This window comes from Triticum dicoccoides, chromosome 4B (assembly GCF_002162155.2).
Source record: "Triticum dicoccoides isolate Atlit2015 ecotype Zavitan chromosome 4B, WEW_v2.0, whole genome shotgun sequence".
Lineage (NCBI taxonomy): Eukaryota > Viridiplantae > Streptophyta > Magnoliopsida > Poales > Poaceae > Triticum > Triticum dicoccoides.
In genome coordinates, this window is record NC_041387.1 from 661,511,120 (window position 1) to 661,518,158 (window position 7,039).

The window sequence follows — 7,039 nt, forward strand, 5'->3', positions numbered from 1 at the left end:
AGAAGTCGTGGGATGACTTGTTTGCCGATATTTTGACTCTCGTGGAGTCGTAACTTCTTTCTGCTTATCTCGGCGCCTGATGAGAGTATTTTTGCACGTGTTTTACCCGTGTTTAAACCAGAGGATCTCATATTTTCTAAGATATTCACTTCGATATGATCATCAATGACTAATAAAAGTGAAAGATCTCAAATCACTTTGTTTATTGTTCCCTACAAGAACGGGACAATTTAGGTGATAAATAAAACTGTACTTAGAAGGCAATAGGTGTGGCAATAAGTCCAGTCAATAGAAAGTGCACAAGAGGTTCCAGAGAAGAATACTACGACTGGTATGAGATAGTCTGCTCGTACTAATGGTCGTACCACCTACCATCGCCTCGATGACGTCAACATTGACATATTTCATGAAGGCACCCAAGGTCAATCGCGATGCGTCAGCCACAAACACTATTCCAAACACCGGGACCATATAAGGAGAAGGAAATATTTTTGGAGAGGAGAGTAGCTCATCTATTCATCCAAGAAGCCACAAGTAAGTGGCCACCATTCCAATCCACAAGTACTACAAGGTAGATGATGTTAATGATGTCATTTCTAATCGTGTGATCAGTTGTTCCAAAACATTTGTCAGCTGTGATAAATTGATACTATATCACAGAGTATTGTTTTATAACATTTCTTTGTTGTAATATTGTATCACGGAGTATACGAAGCAATGTCTATGATTATGCAGCACAACACGGTTAATAACCTCTAGGTTGGATGAAGGGTGCTTGAAGGAGAAATGGGCTTTATTATTGAAAGATTGGTAGCATGCTTCTATATCTATTTAAACCAAGTAGTTCACACCTTTGTGCAACATGTCTAATGCCATTTGCAATCTTTTTGGAACTATTTGCAACCAAGTTCTACATATAAACACATTAAGCCCCATCATCGCTTTCGAAAGTCTCACGTTACAACATTTAATGGCGACCATAGTTAAACATACCAAAAAGTACAACCCTACCTTTCACAATACCCCCCACCCCCTTGCATCCTAAACAAGGAAGAAAAAAAGGAAGGAAAATGTAATAGAAGAAAGAATCCTAAACAAGGGAAGAAAGGAACAACATTCTAGTAGAAGAAAACTGCAGTGCCACTTTTACTTGATCTCTCACATAAAACCAATAGTCAGGAAAATCATAACTAGACCAACGACGGGCATTTTCACTGCTAGTTCGATTTACCTCTGCTACAATGATTATCTGCCCCATTGGTTTTCCTAGGTTGGATTGTGCCTTGACCTCTTGTGAACAACCTTTCAGGGTGGACCGATTTCGAAGGATCTCAATTGAATCCTAGGGAGAAGGGTAAATACACTTGACCTTTTTTGGTTGTGTGCTAGAAGAGATAGGGAAGCACAACGTCAGATGGTATAGTCGCGTATTTTCATGTCAACACATTCTATATTTGAGACGAATATAGTTAGTTCTTCATCCATGGATTGAGCTTTTTTAAGTGATGTCTGTTAGAGTTATATTGGTGATGGCCTTTGGCCTTTTGTATTCTAGCCTTTTAGCATCCTCTTGTACATATATATGATGGCTTTGGCCTCCTAGTAATACAAGTTGCTTTCCTTACATGGTATTAGATCCTAGGTTTATGTCTCCTCTGCGTGCCGCAACTTCACGCTCGATCTCGATTGGAATTTTTTTTCCGTTCTTCATCTGCTTCCGCTTTAAGAACACGAGCTGCAGCTTGTCAGCGTCTTTCTCCGCCGCCGCCGCTCTCTTGTGATCTGGCCAGCGCGTCCCTGCAGGCTGCTTCGATCTCCTGCTAGGGGCATGTTTGGTTGCCGTTGTGAATAGTTCCTGCATCACATACACTTCTCAACCTAGCCTGGTTGAACAAAAACAGGCCCTAATACGCCATCTGCAAGTTGTTTGGTTGCTTGCATCTAGTGTCCCTGCATTAGGTAATACGCAAGTGCACTTTGTTTGGTTGCCTGCGTTGGCCCTAGCGGCACATGAACACGACGTTTGGTTGCATACAGCGTACATGTTGTGCTTACCTTGTACCCTAATTGGTGAGCTTACCCACAATGATATCACCTAGCACACCAACGCCAGAACACAGCAATGGCGATGAACTAGGAGAAGATGTTCTTCAGCTTCAGCCCAAACTGACGATCCACCTTAGCACCTTCCACTTTGGCACCTCCAACCTTGCCACCGTCAACACGGCTGCCTCCGTGCTTTCGCACCCAGGCGGAGTAAGCTTGTTCTGCTGCCTGCCTAGTCTTGAACCCTCTATAGCTGTTGTTGCTATAAGATGCCACTTGTGCATTGGTTTCTTCCCATGAACTATAAATCCCTGGAGCCTTACCGATGAACACGGCATACCACTTTCCCTAGCAATGTACAAGAGCAAGAGTTGAAGCAGCAAATCAATGGAGCACACAAGTAGCAAGCAAAGTAGCACACAAACAACAATGGAGAAGAAGAGAAGTAAAGCATGCGTGATCATATGGCATAGCAAGTTCAACCTAGCACTACCTTGGTGTTAACCTACCACCACATCCAAAAGAGGGTGTCGTCCTACCACCGCAAGTTCACCATCAGCATGAGGGGTTAGTATATACCACCTCACCAAAATATCCACACCATCAAATTGTTTTTCAACCCTAACTACACAAAATGTACGTCGTCATCGTCATCGTCATCGTCGTCGTCGTCACCACCGCCATCGCCGTCGGGGATCATGCACGCTCACAAGCAACACTACTCTAGTAGTAGTGCTTGCCTAGCTAGCATCTAAGCCACAGCACCCTATGAGCGCCTGCCATGGGAACGAACCCAACACCCTAGGCCTTGTTGTCAAGCAGGTGGTTGAGAGCTGCCATGAGAGCCTCGTCGCTGAAGCCACCATGGGCCATAACAGCGCCATACAGGTCAGGATGGACGTCGAGGGGTTTGCACTCCCTGATGGCTGTTGCAACCTCCTTCACCGCCTCAGTCATGCTGCAAAAGACATTGATCTCCTCCATCAGGCCTCCTCTCTTCCTCTTCCTATCATGGATGGGGTCAAATGGCTTGTCGAAGGGCTTCGCGGCTGGCTTGTCAGGGCCATCAAGGACCTTGACGTCCGGGGTCCCAGGGAAGTCTGGCATGGGAGAACCAAGAGGCTCCCCCGAGCCCATGGCATGCTTCCTAGTTGCTAGCCCAAAGGAGAAGATGTGCTGCATCTGGTTGTAGTTTTGTATGGGTGTGTTGAGGAACTCAGCGTCCCTTGGGTGGTCCTAAGAATGAAACACAAGTGTTGTTAGTTGCGATTAGGAGTAGGCAATGGTGGACAGTATGAAAAGGAAGAGGAATGTGACCTAATCGCGGCATGGCCGGCGTAGTGCTCTGCCTCCAGAACTATGGAGCAAGTGTTCTCATCCCATGAGGCGCTGCTAAGGTCACTCAGCTTGGAAACTTGGATCCATTGACCTCTCCACTTCCTCAGGTGGTTGTACACCTGGGTGGCAGACACCTCCTGCCCACAGAACTCGAACACCTGCTTCGCAACGGTGTTCAAGTGCACCTCCTTAAAGCCCTTATCAGACCTAACTCCAATAGAGATGACCTCACACATCTTGTTCAGCACGAACGTGGACATGAACGGCTGCCGCGTCATGTTGTTCGACCTACCATCCTTCTTTACCTTTGCTGCTGCTACCTTGAGTGCATCGGCAGCAGCAGCAGCAACAGGAGTTGGCTCAACGAGCACTACTGGCACATAGAGGGAATCAAACGCGAACACCTCTGAATCAGGTGCCATCTTGGAGATAGGCTGCGAGTCCTCGACAAACAATGGAGCAAACTGGTTGTCGGACAGGACAAGGGCCTGACTAAGATCTTGCGTCTGCGTGGTCATGTCCTACAATCGTAGCACGCATTGACGGTAAGCATAGAACACAACATACCGGACAATCCATGAAAGCAGCAGAATACATGTACATGGTTCATGACTATCATACCAAGCACATAATAGTTCATCGCTCTCATACTAAGCATACCGGAGAACCTATGAGCACGGACATACATCTACAATAAACAACATGCTACAAATGGACCACCAATAGGTACAAATCACAAATCTAAGCACGAATCAACGTAAGCACAAGGTTCAACTTCAAATTCTACTACTAATCTAGCCTACCACATACTTGAACATCTAGCCCTACCATAAATTGCAACCGCAGCATAGCAATCAACCATATAAGCTCACAGATTAGACCACTAATCAACCATGCATCTAGATCAAACCCTAGCTGCAGCTCAGATCTAGCTAGAAGGAACAGAGAGAAAGGGGGATTGAACTCACAGAGGCCATGGTTGCAGCTCGAGGACGAGGGGGGACGGTCGTGGAAGATCAACGCCGGCCGGTGAAGGAGCGCTGACGCCATGGACCTCCAATCGATGAAGATGCGTTGATTACTTGCTCATCGGCGCCGATGAGTGTCGGCCGGAAAGCTCGAATGCAGGGAGAATGGTGGCGGGAGTTGGGGCAGTGAGGGAGGGGGCTAAATAGGGGTGGACTCGGCGGGAGGTGAGCCGAAATCTTCTCGCCGATTTTTCAGCGACGCGGGCGAGCTCGCGTCATCTTCCTGCTCGCACGAGGGGAGAAGCGCGTTGCCCTCCCCTGCCTCGCCCGAGCCAGGCTCGCGAGCTACTGCCAATTCGAGCATTTACCCTGGGCCTGGCTTGGACGTGCTTTAAGTTCCGTGCGATGTGGGTCACACAGTGAACACATGTTAGCAAACGGGCTCAATCTTTCCCACACGGGCCAGGCTGGGCCATATGCACGCAACCAAACATGCCCTAGGCCAACTCAGCGCACCCCGTGGTATTTGCCCGGCCGCGATAGTACTCCTCCCGCCAAGTCAACGCCCTAGCCGGAGGACTCCATCTCCCGTGCCTCTATGGCCTCCATAGAGGCCAAATCCCACCATCCTTCGTCTAATCTCAGCTGATTCCTTGGCCTCGCGTGAGATTTTGCTACCTCCAGCGTGGGATTTTGCTGCCTCCAGCCGGGTCCTGTTCTGCCTGTACCATCTCGTGACTGGTTGACTGTTCTTTTGGCTGGGCTTCTTTAGTTTGGATGTTGCACTGATTCGTGGCTGCTTCGTCTGGTAGAAAAAATGGCGACTTCCGTGGATGCTTCGCGTGCGGAGGTAACCGCTCTACGTCAACTCCTCTTGCGGCTTCCGCGTGCATCGGTGACTGCTCTATGTCGACTCCTCTCGTGGCTTCCGCGTGCACCAGTGACCGCTCTACGTCGACTCCTCTCACGGCTTTCGCTCACGGCGGTGACTGATCTACATTGACTCCTCTCGCGGCTTGTGCCTGTGGCGGTGGTCGCTCTATGTCGACTCCTCTTGCGGCTTCCCCGCGCGCCGGTGACCGCTTTACGTTGACTCCTCTCACGGCTTCCGCGCGCATCGGTGATCGCTCTACGTCGTCTCCTCTCGCAGCTTCCGCGCACGGCGGTGACCGCTCTATGTTGACTCCTCTCGCAGCTTCTGCCCGTGGCGGTGGCCGCTCTACGTCGACTCCTCTTGCGGCTTCTGTGCGCGTCGGTGACCGCTTTACCCTAACTCCTCTCGCGGCTTCCGCACGCGTCGGTGACCGCTCTACGTCGACTCCTCACTACTAGGAAAAGGCATGCTAGTGGCGCACCAGTTTTGCCTACTAATGGCGCACTACTGGTGCGCCACTAGCATCACGCCATTAGAATATTTTAGTAATGGCGCACCACAGGTGCGCCATTAGTAACCCACAGGTGCGCCATTAGTATCTGGTATACTAATGGCGCACCACATGGAAATGCGCCATTAGTAACAATTTTTTAATTTTTTTTGTTTTTTCTTAATCTCAGGTCACTATTTCACATATGAGATATCCAACACATATATATACAACAAGCATCCATATAACAATCATATCCAACACACAAGTTTCATCATATATACATACATAGCCAACACATAGTTCCATCGTTACATATTACAAAAGTTTCACATTGTTCATCCAACACCGTTATCCATCAATTCACAAAAGTTTCACATTGATACAAAATAAAAACACAAATGGAAAAGAAGCACTCCATCCATGCAAGCTTCCGTGAATTAAATCAAATCTACAAAATGATAAACAAGAAGTTAGAAGAAGAAGAAGAAGAAGAAGGGAAGAAGAAGAAGAAGACTAGAAGAATACTAGAAGAAGAAGAAGACTAGAAGAATACTAGAAGAAGAAGAACACTAGAAGAATACTAGAAGAAGAATAAGAAGAAGAATAAGAAGAATAAGAAGAAGACTATAAGCTTATTATGTAAACTTGATCATTTTGTGCTAACATAAGTTATTTTGGAGCTAACCTATAGGAAACTAAGCATATAAGCTCTCTATGTTAGCATATTAGAGCCAACTTAAGTAAAATGAAGCTAACCTATGTCATTTTGGAAAAGAAGAAGAATAAGAAGAATAAGAAGAAGACTATAAGCTTATTATGTAAACTTGATCATTTTGTGCTAACATAAGTTATTTTGGAGCTAACCTATAGGAAACTAAGCATATTAGAGATAACATAGGTAACTAAGTGTATATATATATATATATATATATATCATTTTGGAGATCTGACATACCTGACATAGTTCAGTTCTCATTGTTCTTCTCCTTCTCCTTCCTCAGCCTGATGCGCCAAGAGCGGCGAGGCAGTGGAGGCAGCGGGATGTAGTCTTCTACCACAATTGGCGTGGTCATGTCGCCCAACTGTGGGATCGCCGGGGCCACCACTAGTGCGTGGTCATTGTCAGGCACCACCACCATCGCGAGGCCACCTTCAGGCAGGACGGGCACGACCATCGCTAGGTCATCCTCATCCACCCCCATCTCTTGCCCATGGTCAGCCACCACCATCTCTTGCCCATGGTCAGCCACCACCATCTCTTGCCCTTGGTCAGCCACCACCAGCGCTAGGTCATCCTCAGCCTGATGCCCATCGTCATCC